The sequence below is a fragment of the Hoplias malabaricus genome, chromosome 8, assembly GCF_029633855.1.
Source record: "Hoplias malabaricus isolate fHopMal1 chromosome 8, fHopMal1.hap1, whole genome shotgun sequence".
In the NCBI taxonomy this organism is placed as follows: domain Eukaryota; kingdom Metazoa; phylum Chordata; class Actinopteri; order Characiformes; family Erythrinidae; genus Hoplias; species Hoplias malabaricus.
The window spans coordinates 38,844,687-38,856,686 of NC_089807.1; positions in this window are offsets into that span (position 1 = coordinate 38,844,687).

Here is a 12,000-nt window from a genome sequence, read left to right on the forward strand (position 1 = left end):
CTGAGGAAACAAACAAGGCAGAAATATGATAGCACACGCCATTAACAGAGGCCAGTCATTTTTAGCACATATTAATAATCAATACAAGCTCTTTATGACCTCAAATAAACAATACACTCATGCAGAGTGGGAAGGTTTTTACAACAATTGACAGTTATTAGAAATGCTCATTTTCAGTGGGTTTGAAGCAGAAGTGGATCTTAAGAGGCATGTGGTCTAATCTTTATTATCGTGCTTTCGATTCTCCGTTTGATCCAGTTAATCCTAGGGTACTACAATTAGGCAGCCGTGGCGTATTGTTAGAGAAGCAGGATTGGAACAGGAATGTCGCTTGGTCAATCCCCTTGACTGGCAGGAAAACTGGGGTCAGGGGAGTGAAGGAACAGTACTGTCTCCTCCCTCAGCATCCACAGCTGAGACAACCTTACTCCAGTCTCACTGAGTCACAGAGTGAGTGTGTCATTTCCTGTGATGATTTGCCCCCCAGAAGAAAATGATCTGTGACCCTGTCGTACCAACAAGGTGTCTATTCCAGGGACTTGACTAGTGTCCTCTCAATGGCCAGCAGAGCTATGCTGCTTAAACCGCCTTGGCCCATGTGAAGTGTGTCCGCCTGTGCTCCCACGGAACTTTATGCCAAAGGATCGCTGATTCGCTCATTTCGCTGCCAATCAAAAAGGGATTCAGCCTCAGACAGATCATCCAATCATTATGCAGAAGCTGAGCGTCCGGGCCAGCCAAGGCCAGCCCACTGCCCCATAGACCCCCAGAGACACTGAGAGTCCGATGGGCGGGACAAAGCCCAGCATTTATCCAATGACTCGTCTCGTTTCGCTGCTTCGCCATTGAACTCTGTGGACCGTTTAAAGCACTGTGAAGCTGCGGGAATGATTGAGAGGAAAGCCGCGTCTTTACCAGTGATAAGAAGCTGATTCTGAACAAAAGTTGAGTGCGTTGTAGTGCATATTTATTCAATGACATGTACACACAACAGAATATATTTGATCACTTATTTTTGTACATTTTAGGGGAAGCTGAGCTTCCCCTGCAGTCTTAGAGCAGTCGCCTCTGGTTAGTACCTAGCTCCCAATGATTCTGGGAAGACCTTCCAGAGCCCTGATCAGGAGGAAGTGGTTACAGAAGGTGAATGAATAAAACACAAACTGCCTTTTGCAGCTGATGAAAGTTCAGAACAAATGTATCAGTAGAAATGGTGCAAAGTTACTTGCATTAACTTCAACCTCAAATGCAGTTTCTAGTCCCTGATTTTGGAATGTGATTTTTTTTACATCAGTGAAATACCAGGACTTCGAAGTCTAGTCTAGTTTCCTTCAGTCAAAATATGCACCGCTGTTCTTTTAGATCAAACGTAGCTGATCAGCCAAGACATTGTTAGTGTTCTTCGTTTGCTCATTTACTTTGGCACTGGATTATTGTACGATCCAGATTTGAAAACCTCTGGACTAAACCGTCCATGGAGAAATAGTAGTTGAACAGCAGGTTGAATCTGCCTCCTGCAGAACGGGCTCTGCGTGAATGAAGGGTGTTCACTGTGTTTACAGCGCTGAGGCTTTGAACAAAAAAAGCAAAGGTTGTTTACATGACCCTGTGTTGGCTGCTTCTGTGAATAACTGGAAGTTTCCCTCGCATGAAAGTTAATTCTGTCATTTTTTTCTGGGGGCTTGCCAGATGTGCGCTGCACTCCCAGTGGGAATCTGACTCTAATATCAAGTAAATTGTGCCCTGGGCGATGTTCCGAGCCTTTCTCCTGTCTGCTCTCATGGTTTCCTTCACAATAACATGACAGTTCAAAGTATCATCAGGTTTTTTTTGCAGTGTATAAACAAACAAACCAAACTCTAATGAGGTTTGTATTTGGCAGAAGTGCGTAGGAAAGAGTTATATGTCTCCACTCTCTTTACCTCATGCACCACGATCTCTATTGTCATTTATCTCCTGTAACCACTCGTGGCGGATCTGGAGTCCACCTAGAATCGTTAGGCACAATGTGGAACACACCAGGACAGTGTGTCCGTCCATCACGGGGCATCGAACATTCACACACTCCGCCTAACAACACGTGTGTTCGTGCCACGTAGACAAAGTGAGAACACACAAAACTCCTCACAGACAGTGACCAGAGATGTAACCCAGGACCCCATGACCCTGAAGCTGTGTGGCACCAACACTACATGTAGCACCACTACTTTAAATGACTTTAAATAAAGCAGATGCCAGATGGCCATTGTGTGTGATTGATAGGCACATTCAATTTTAATGATTAATAACATCTAATATTTATAAACAAATAGTTCTAACAGTTTTTTGCTGATGTGGCCACAGAAACTAGTCTGAGAGCTGTTGCTCAAGGCTCTTTCCTTTGTTTCACATACAAATGCTCTGGATAAAAATGTCTGCGAAATAAATATATGCAAGTGTAAATGTCAGCTGCAGAGAAAACCACAGCATCTGTAAACTCCACCAGAGCAGCAAGGACTGAATTTAGAGCAGCTTTACTCTGTCATCCAAGAACACAAAGACTAACTGTAGTGCCCTGCTCACTGGAACCACCAATAAACCCAGCACATGCTTTCAAACTGGAGCGCTCTGCAAATTCTGACTCTGTGCTAACTCTGCCTATAGTAATTACATCAACTATATATAGAATAGGAATATGGTCATGCTTATTTCCATGATAAATTTTCCTGAAAGGGATTGCTCTCCCTCTTCCCATCATTCAGTGCAGATCTAGTCAGCGTGGGTAACTGTTAGCTAATGCGTTCTCCTCCATGCACGTTACGCTGTCCAATGGCACTGTGAAAGTGGTGGTTTGAAAAGAGAAGAGGAGATATGTGCTAATCTTCCAGGACTTAGCCACGACTGGAAATTACCTGAAGTAAATAAAGTGTGCCTTATCACTGATGTAGGATCTGTTTTGGTGACTCAGCACCTGATCTTTGATCAATGCTGCTTTAACACTTAACAACGTTACAGTCAAACAGCACTAGTTCTACAATAGACTAGTTTCACTGCGCTCTTGATGACTTTTGATTAACCTCAGGCTTGATTTACCCTGTTACAACAGCCCTCCACTGCTCTACAGTTCACCTATTCACACTCCTCACACCAAATTTACTCAGGCTTTCACAATATCAGCCCTCAGGCTTTGTTATTATTCTGAACTCTGTGATATATATATCAGTGGAAGCCTATTTACACATCAGCACAGCACTGCGATAATAATGTAGTTGTATACTGACATTTCTATGTAAAATGTATTATATCAATACAGTTATAAGGCGGCATGTTGGTGCAGGTAGTGTCACACAGCTCCAGGGACCTGGAGGTTGTGGGTTGAAGTCTCGAACGGGTGACTGTCTGTGAGGAGTGTGGTGTGTTCTCCCTGTGTCTGCGTGGGTTTCCACTGGGTGACTGTCTGTGAGGAGTGTGGTGTGTTCTCCCTGTGTCTGTGTGAGTTTCCACCGGGTGACTGTCTGTGAGGAGTGTGGTGTGTTCTCCCTGTGTCTGTGTGGGTTTCCTCTGGGTGACTGTCTGTGAGGAGTGTGGTGTGTTCTCCCTGTGTCTGTGTGGGTTTCCACCGGGTGACTGTCTGTGAGGAGTGTGGTGTGTTCTCCCAGGGTCTGCGTGTTCCTCCCACAGTCCAAAAACACGTTGGTGACTCAAAAGTGTCCATAAGTGTAAGTTTGTGAATGTGTGAGTGTGTGTCAAACGGTGAAGGACTGTTGACCCCTCCAGGGTGTGTTCCTGCCTTGTGCCCAGTGATTCTGGGTAACCTCCGGACCCACCGTGACCCTGAACTGGATAAGCGCGTATATACACTGAATGAATGAAAATGAATCACTGACTCAGGTGAATTCATTCATTATCATCCTGTTCAGTGGAACTTATCGTTGTTGTGGTCTGAGACTATTTCACACAGCCAGTCCACTTACCAGCATGGGTTTCTGGACTGTGGGAGGAAACTGGAGCACCCAGCAGAAACCCACACAGACACAGGATGAACAACATATTCCTCAAAGACAGTCCTCAGAGGACAAGATCATTTTAAAGTCATGGTGGATGGGAGTTATAGAATCTATATAAAGTAATATCTTCACCTACAGGTCAAACCACTTCTGCTCCACCATTGTGTAATGAACGTGATGCAAAAACCAAATAGGCTGAAATTCCCCTGACAATGAAATAATATTAGACCTTACTTTTAAAAATGTCCCAGCACTCGCTCTCTGTTCAGATTTCCATTTGTGATCTAATTACCGCAGTGTGAATGGGCTGTTTTCCATTCAGCTTCAGTTAAAAGCCCCATTAACAGACTAACACTCCTTCTCTCAAATGCTTCTCAGCAACCAGCATTACAGACACACAATACAAGGCCATCAGAACTGCCCAGGAAGGAGAGGGTGATAGAGTTTACTAAAATGATGTTTGTGAACGTGTACCGTACCTTTCTGACAATACATTTGCAGACACCTGCTCATCCGGTGTGTGTACGACTGATATGAAACGAACTGTGTGTGATTTCTGATAAAATAGCATTTAGACATACTCAGTTGTTGGAACACTGCTGTGTAGATTTGATTGCATTCTGCTCTATAAGTGAGCTCAGGTACTCATGCTGATCAGCCCACTCCGACTCATCGCAAACACTTTTGGATGGTGCTCCATAACTCCAAAGAAAGCAGTTCAACTGCTGATTCAGATACAGAGCCCTGTAGCCTTAATCATGGTGAATTAATACTAGCTAGCCTTGTGTACAGTGGACATAAAGACCTTTTCAATGATTGTAAAAGGCAGTTGCATTTCAAAATAAATGCATTAAAAGATACTGTGGAAGTCAGGGAAAAGACACTCGAAATGAACGTTCAGTGTAAACCTTCCTCATGCCAGAGTCACTGGTCATTTTCAATGTCTTTATGGTCTGCCAAAAGCTTGTGCTTTTGTTTCTTCAAGAGCAGCTGGTAGAATGTAAAGACGGTGAAAACAACCATCTAAACCAACAGGGCAAATAATGTAACAACCATGGAAATGTGTGGAAAAACTGTATGTCAGAGGAAATGATTGGATAGCTGTGAAAATGACTGTAAAGACATTGGAAATGACTGTAGAGACTGTGTAATAGGTGTGGCTACAGTGTAAACGAATGAGAGAGAGAGTGACAGCGATGCAACGGCAGTGGAACTTACTGCAAAGGAATTAGAAATTATATTACAACAGTAGAAATGAGTGTAGAGACAGTGCTAAGGACAAAAACAATAGGAAATTAATAAAACAAAAGTGGAGGGGAGCTGGAAAGAACAGAAATGACTGGACAGAGTGGAACTGACAATAAAAAGATAGTGGAAATGACTGCACTGTAAAAGAATGCTGTAAATTTACAGCAAGTCTGCTACAGTATTTTATTGTAATACTCAATTACAGTAATATGCTGTAAATTTGAAATACAGTAGTGTTCTTGTAAAAATACAATAAATGGCTGGGAACTCTGCTGCCAGTATTTTACTGTAAATCACAGTATTTACAGTAAATTATTGTATTATTCAATTACAGTAATATGCTGTAAATTTGAAATACAGTAGTGTTCCTGTAAAAATACGGTAAATGGCTGGGAACTTTGCTGCCACTATTTTACTGTAAATCACAGTATTTACAGTAAATTATTTTATTATTCAATTACAGTAATATGCTGTAAATTTGAAATACAGTAGTGTTCCTGTAAAAATACGGTAAATGGCTGGGAACTCTGCTGCCAGTATTTTACTGTAAATCACAGTATTTACAGTAAATTATTTTATTATTCAATTACAGTAATATGCTGTAAATTTGAAATACAGTAGTGTTCCTGTAAAAATACGGTAAATGGCTGGGAACTTTGCTGCCACTATTTTACTGTAAATCACAGTATTTACAGTAAATTATTTTATTATTCAATTACAGTAATATACTGTAAATTTGAAATACAGTAGTGTTCTTGTAAAAATACAATAAATGGCTGGGAACTCTGCTGCCAGTATTTTACTGTAAATCACAATATTTACAGTAAATTATTGTATTATTCAATTACAGTAATATGCTGTAAATTTGAAATACAGTAGTGTTCTTGTAAAAATATGGTAAATGCCTGGGAACTCTGCTGCAACTATTTTACTGTAAATCGCAGTATTTACAGTAAATTATAGTATTATTCAATTACAGTAATATGCTGTAAATTTGAAATACAGTAGTGTTCCTGTAAAAATACGGTAAATGGCTGGGAACCAGTATTTTACTGTAAAATTTACAAGAATTTTTTACAGTGTGGAAATAGTGTAATGTCTCTACCATTAAGCCATTAAACCCTCTTCTTGTCAAATGTCTCCGGTCAGTTGTGTTGTTAATTTGCCAGTAGCTTTAGCAGATACAGCTGCAGTGTACATCTCTGTGACTGTACTCTTCCTCTGTCTGTTCTGTACACTGCCATCCTCATGGCTCCAGTCTGAGAGCAGTGGGTTTCCCAGCCTCCTCCCTCTGCTCTGCTGTTCTGTGCCGTGATGGAGATGTGTGTGGTGGAAAGCTGGCAGGGGAAAATGTCTTCCACATGCTACAGACGCAATAATGGATGGCTTGGCTGGCTCCTCTGGTTCTGCCCTGCCGGGCTGCCTGCTATTTCCAGCCCAGCCGCTCCACTGCCCCCAGCTCAGGCCTGTGTTTTACTCTCCCAGAGCGGTCGCTCAGCTTCACATTAACACACGCTGCTAATGACACACCACTGTAGCCTGTGTATGCTTACTTCTGTCCCTCCTTAAACACAACATCAAAAACCAGGATAGAAAAAAAGCTCAGCCACACCAAAGGAGACCAAACTGAGTTTTTATGAGAAGAGTTTAAGTGCTGAGATGTCGAGCTGAAACTGTACAAGGCCCATACTTAAGTTCCTGGACATAATTAACATACGTTTTATGGCCAAGAGATTTCTTCTGCAGTCAAGTGTGTCAGTAAGTATTTGTCCTTCACTAATGCAATAAAAGCATCTGCTCCTCTAAGTACCTCTAGCTTAAAGGAACAGTAGGTATTATTTTTACCTTGAAATTACAGCTTCAAAATGATTGCGATGCTTCGCTAGCCTGTAATAAAGAAAACAGAGCTTTTGTCATTGCTCCTCCAAACTCAACACTGCAGAAACTTCACTATGTAACTTTTGAAGGAGGGTAGGAAACCACCCTTCTCCCTTTTATTGAATATTTGGTTCGGTCTTACATAGATGCTTATGTCCATAAAAGATCAATATCATTCATTGGTTAGCATATCTGGCTTGTTCTCTGTAGCCTGGTGGAATAGCCTCTCTCTCTCTCTCACTCACTCAGATGGTGCTAACCAGTAGAGGTGGGCGATACCGGGAGTTTTGGTATCGATCCGATACCCAGTAAATACAGGGCCAGTATCGCCGATATTGATACCGATACCGATACCGATACCGGAAGTCTTCGCCATATGCACTATGATCAATCCCAATACCAGCGTTGGTATCGATATTATCGATATTTGGATCGATCCGCCCACCTCTACTAACCAGTGCAGCCATGTGTGAGCTGACGGAACAGAACAGGGAGTTTGTGTTCTCCTCCAAGCGTGCTGAGTTGTCTTATGACTGTTTTAGCAGCAGACGGAGCAGTTGCAGTGGCTTAACGTGTCTAAAAGGAATCATAACCACTGAAAAATATGTACTGAGTATAAATATAAAAATTATAAAAAGCACTGAAAAATCCAAATGGAGTTTGGAGTGATGTGGCATTCATATTCTGCTGAATTGTAGGCCTTAACACAGGAATGAACTTGTTGTTTTTGTGGGAAGCAAACCCTGTATATCCCAAATAACAACTTTAAAGAATAAGGAACAAACCTCTTTAGCTATTAACGGTATTAAACGAAACACAGATACAAGGTTTTGTTCCAACAATGAGATTTCGGCAAAACTGAGAGTGACCTGTTACAGATTAACTCAGACCCAGTCCTTCTAACTATTCAATGCACGTTTGTCTTGCTCTAACACTGTAGACTAGACTGGGCTCATAAAGAGCTCTGTAGCCGCACAGTGGGCTTTATAATGTGCCTTAACGCAAAGAATACTACGAGAATATTGGACCGAGGACCACCTACATAGTTTTGTCCGTATCTACGTCTACTAATTATGATTTGGAGATCTTTAGATAGCGTCTTTTGAAGGCCAACTCCTGTGTGAAGCTCTTTGAACCGCCCTGCTGCCTGACTGAGGTTAGGAAGAGGGTGGTGTCTGTAATTTCTTGTTCTGTGAATAACTGCAGCTGAGTTATTACAGGCTAGCAATGGACTTTCTGAAAGGAACAGCAGGCTCCAGAGTTACAAGGTCAAGAACATGGTTGTTTAAAAATTCACAAGGTTCTGTTGTTCAAGAATCTATGGCTCATTTCATAATCATACAGCAACAGGTGCTCAAAACTTAGCAACATCAACTCTCACAACACCAAAAGTAGATGAACTGCCTGGCTTTCTTAACAGTTGTGGCGGTAGGAACCAGAGGTCACCACGTACATTAGCATTTGGTGTAGCTTTTATATGTGATTTTCACACTGATAATATGTTTGGTAAAGCCCAAATCATAGTACTTTGTATTTTATTTAAAGGTACAGTGTTATGTATTTATGTATTATTTATCTAATATAGGCCAAACCTATATCTACTGTACCACAAAACTATATAATAAATTCATATCTTAAACATCAGCCAGTAAATGTGTAACAATATACTGTAGTAACTCGCTGTCAGAGGCATTAAACTCTTCAGACGTCTAGTTCCTAGAACCACCACTGTGAAAAATTATGTCTCTTATGTTTCTTTAGAATAGAACATTGCACATAAAACTCATCTGAAAGACTTTGTATATTAAATATGTAGAAAAAAATGTGGAGTACCACTGCGTTGATTCCAAGCCAAAAGTAAGTAGAGTAGTTTAAATTACAATACATAATATCAGACGCGCTGTGTTTGAAAACAAGTAAAAGTAGTATTAATGCACTTTGGATTGATAATGTGTGATTAGTCTTGACTATAAAGCAACAGCTGTGCCAAGGTCTGACGCCTTCATTAAGGTAGGATTAATGCCATATTCAAGGCTTGTTAGAATTGCAGTAAATGGAATTGGACATCCTCTGGTAACATCTGTACAGTTTTATAGTTCTAAGTGATAAAACCTCCACTCTTCGTGGTGTAATGTTTCCACCACTGCTGTACCTGTCACGATCACCGATTCATCTGATTGATTAGCAGACACTCAGTAGGTACCAATAAATACCAACAACCAATATAAAACATGCACTACAGAACACTGCAAAAACTGTACTCAGTTGTAAGAGTCTTACCTCACTGCTGACCACCCAGCTGTGTCCGCACGTCTGCGCAGATGAAAATAGAGCTGCTCTGCTCAGACTCATGCTCCTCCCAGCTCTCAGCACATGCTCTAAACACTGATGCTGTAACACTGGACTGTGGAGCTCTCATCACTGCTGCAATCCGCGGTTCAGTAGCAGCTTGCTCTACATCTGTTTTATATCTCTATACATTCTCCTTTGTTTTTCTGTTTCATCTTGATGTCCTGGGGGAACCTAGTTCTACTGAGCCATCTAGGAGAAGATGGATATATTTTTAGAATTTTGGACAGATTTTTCTAATAAGGAGAGCTTGTTTTATTTATAAATATCATGATGCTGTATAAAAAATGCTTAAAGAGCTGAGAAATCGTGTCTTGTGTTGAGTCTGAATGAGGATCTCAGTGGTAACTCACACTGGGCTTAGATTTGCCAAAATATTAAGACTCGTTTTTATCTGTAACAGAACAGACAGGAACTCGAGAGCATTTATCAACCCAGATTAAGAGTCTTAGTATTATTATTATTATTTAATCTGGGCTAGAAGGATGCCCTGCCTTCTTTTTGTCTAGTGCAATTTGCCTGTAAGGGTCACTGAAGTACAACTGAATACTGATGTGACATATTTGTAGCGGATAATTGGGTTAAATCCACTCTACACAAACCTGGTTATAAAGCAAAGCTATGTGCTTTAATGCGTTCATGCAGGTGAATCATTCATGGACTTGCACTTTTTCCCACATACTGACCAGTGCGCTGCAGCCATAAACATAAAATCCAAATGAAGTTCACCACTGTTAAACTGTGAAGAGTTGATTTCACATAAAGAATAAGTTTAGCACAGACCATGTGACTTGGGTGAATGACACAATCACATATTGGTGCTGTTATAAAAAACAGTGTGGGTGCAAATTTCCCTTGGGAACTGGTTGACTGATTTATTAATCGATTGATTGATACATTTTTGACCACACACATACACACACACAGAGCAGCAGGCAGCCATCGGACAGCCCTGGGGAACAGCTGGGGGTTAGGTGTTATTTGAGGGAGGAGGAGTGATGTTCCTTGACAGCATCTGCCCCCAATTTTCCTGCCAATTTTAGGGACCAGCGACCTTCCTATCCTTCTCTAATCATTAGGCCATAGCTGCCCCTATTGTACATGTGCAATAGCCTGTTGCTTTAATATATCTTTAGATAAATACATTAATAAATATGGGCCTGGAGGTTGTGGGTTCGATTCCTCCGGGTGACTGTCTGTGAGGAGTTGGTGTGTTCTCCCCGTGTCCGTGTGGGTTTCCTCCGGGTGACTGTCTGTGAGGAGTTGGTGTGTTCTCCCCGTGTCCGTGTGGGTTTCCTCCGGGTGCTCCGGTTTCCTCCCACAGTCCAAAAACACACGTTGGTAGGTGGATTGGCGACTCGAAAGTGTCCGTAGGTGTGAGTGAATGTGTGTGTGTCTGTGTTGCCCTGTGAAGGACTGGCGCCCCCTCCAGGGTGTATTCCCGCCTTGCGCCCAATGATTCCAGGTAGGCTCTGGACCCACCGCGACCCTGAATTGGATAAGCGCTATCATAATGAATGAATGAATGAATTAATAAATATATTAATATTTCTGAGGATATTAGATAATCCGTTTGTATAAGAAAGAGGAAAATATGAACAAAATAAAGATAAAAAAGACAGGTATTCATACATGAATTACTACCGAGTAGAAAAGCTTTAATTTTTGTGAGATGAGAGAAAAATCTTTTGCAACTTGCCACCCAAGAGACCCCAAGGGAATAACTGGATCCTGAACCAGTTTCTGAGAGTAAACTTGGAAGGTGTAGAAAAATAAGTCTTTCTTCTGAAAGACTATAAGCTGTAAGGTGTCAATTTAAATATGTTACATAACTCAAGGGCGGCACGGTGGCACAGCAGGTAGTGTCGCAGTCACACAGCTCCAGGGGCCTGGAGGTTGTGGGTTCGATTCCAGCTCCGGGTGACTGTCTGTGAGGAGTTGGTGTGTTCTCCCCGTGTCCGCGTGGGTTTCCTCCGGGTGCTCCGGTTTCCTCCCACAGTCCAAAAACACATGTTGCAGGTGGACTGGCAACTCGTAGGTGTGAGTGAATGTGTGTGTGTCTGTGTTGCCCTGTGAAGGACTGGCGTCCCCTCCAGGGTGTATTCCCGCCTTGCGCCCGATGATTCCAGGTAGGCTCTGGACCCCCCGCGACCCTAAATTGGATAAGCGGTTACAGATAATGGATGGATACATAACTCAATATGTTTTGAACTCTATGTCTTATTGCCAGAATAAAGTGATTTTGTGGTAAATGCACAGCAAAAATTCTGTTGGGATTGGGGTATTTTGTTTACATTTAGTTTTTCTGAATATGGATTTTTTTCCCCATTAAAATAATAATAATAATAATAGTAAAAAAGCCCTACATTCCTAATATGGGTATGACGTTGCCCATAAAATAATGTCTCGAGCATTCTTTTGAAATACAACTTGAGGGAAAAATTGCCAACATTATTTTAAAAATATACAAATAGGCTATTAGCATAACGGTTTAAGCTAACGATGTGGGCATTAGGCAAGGACCGATTCATTCGGCTTG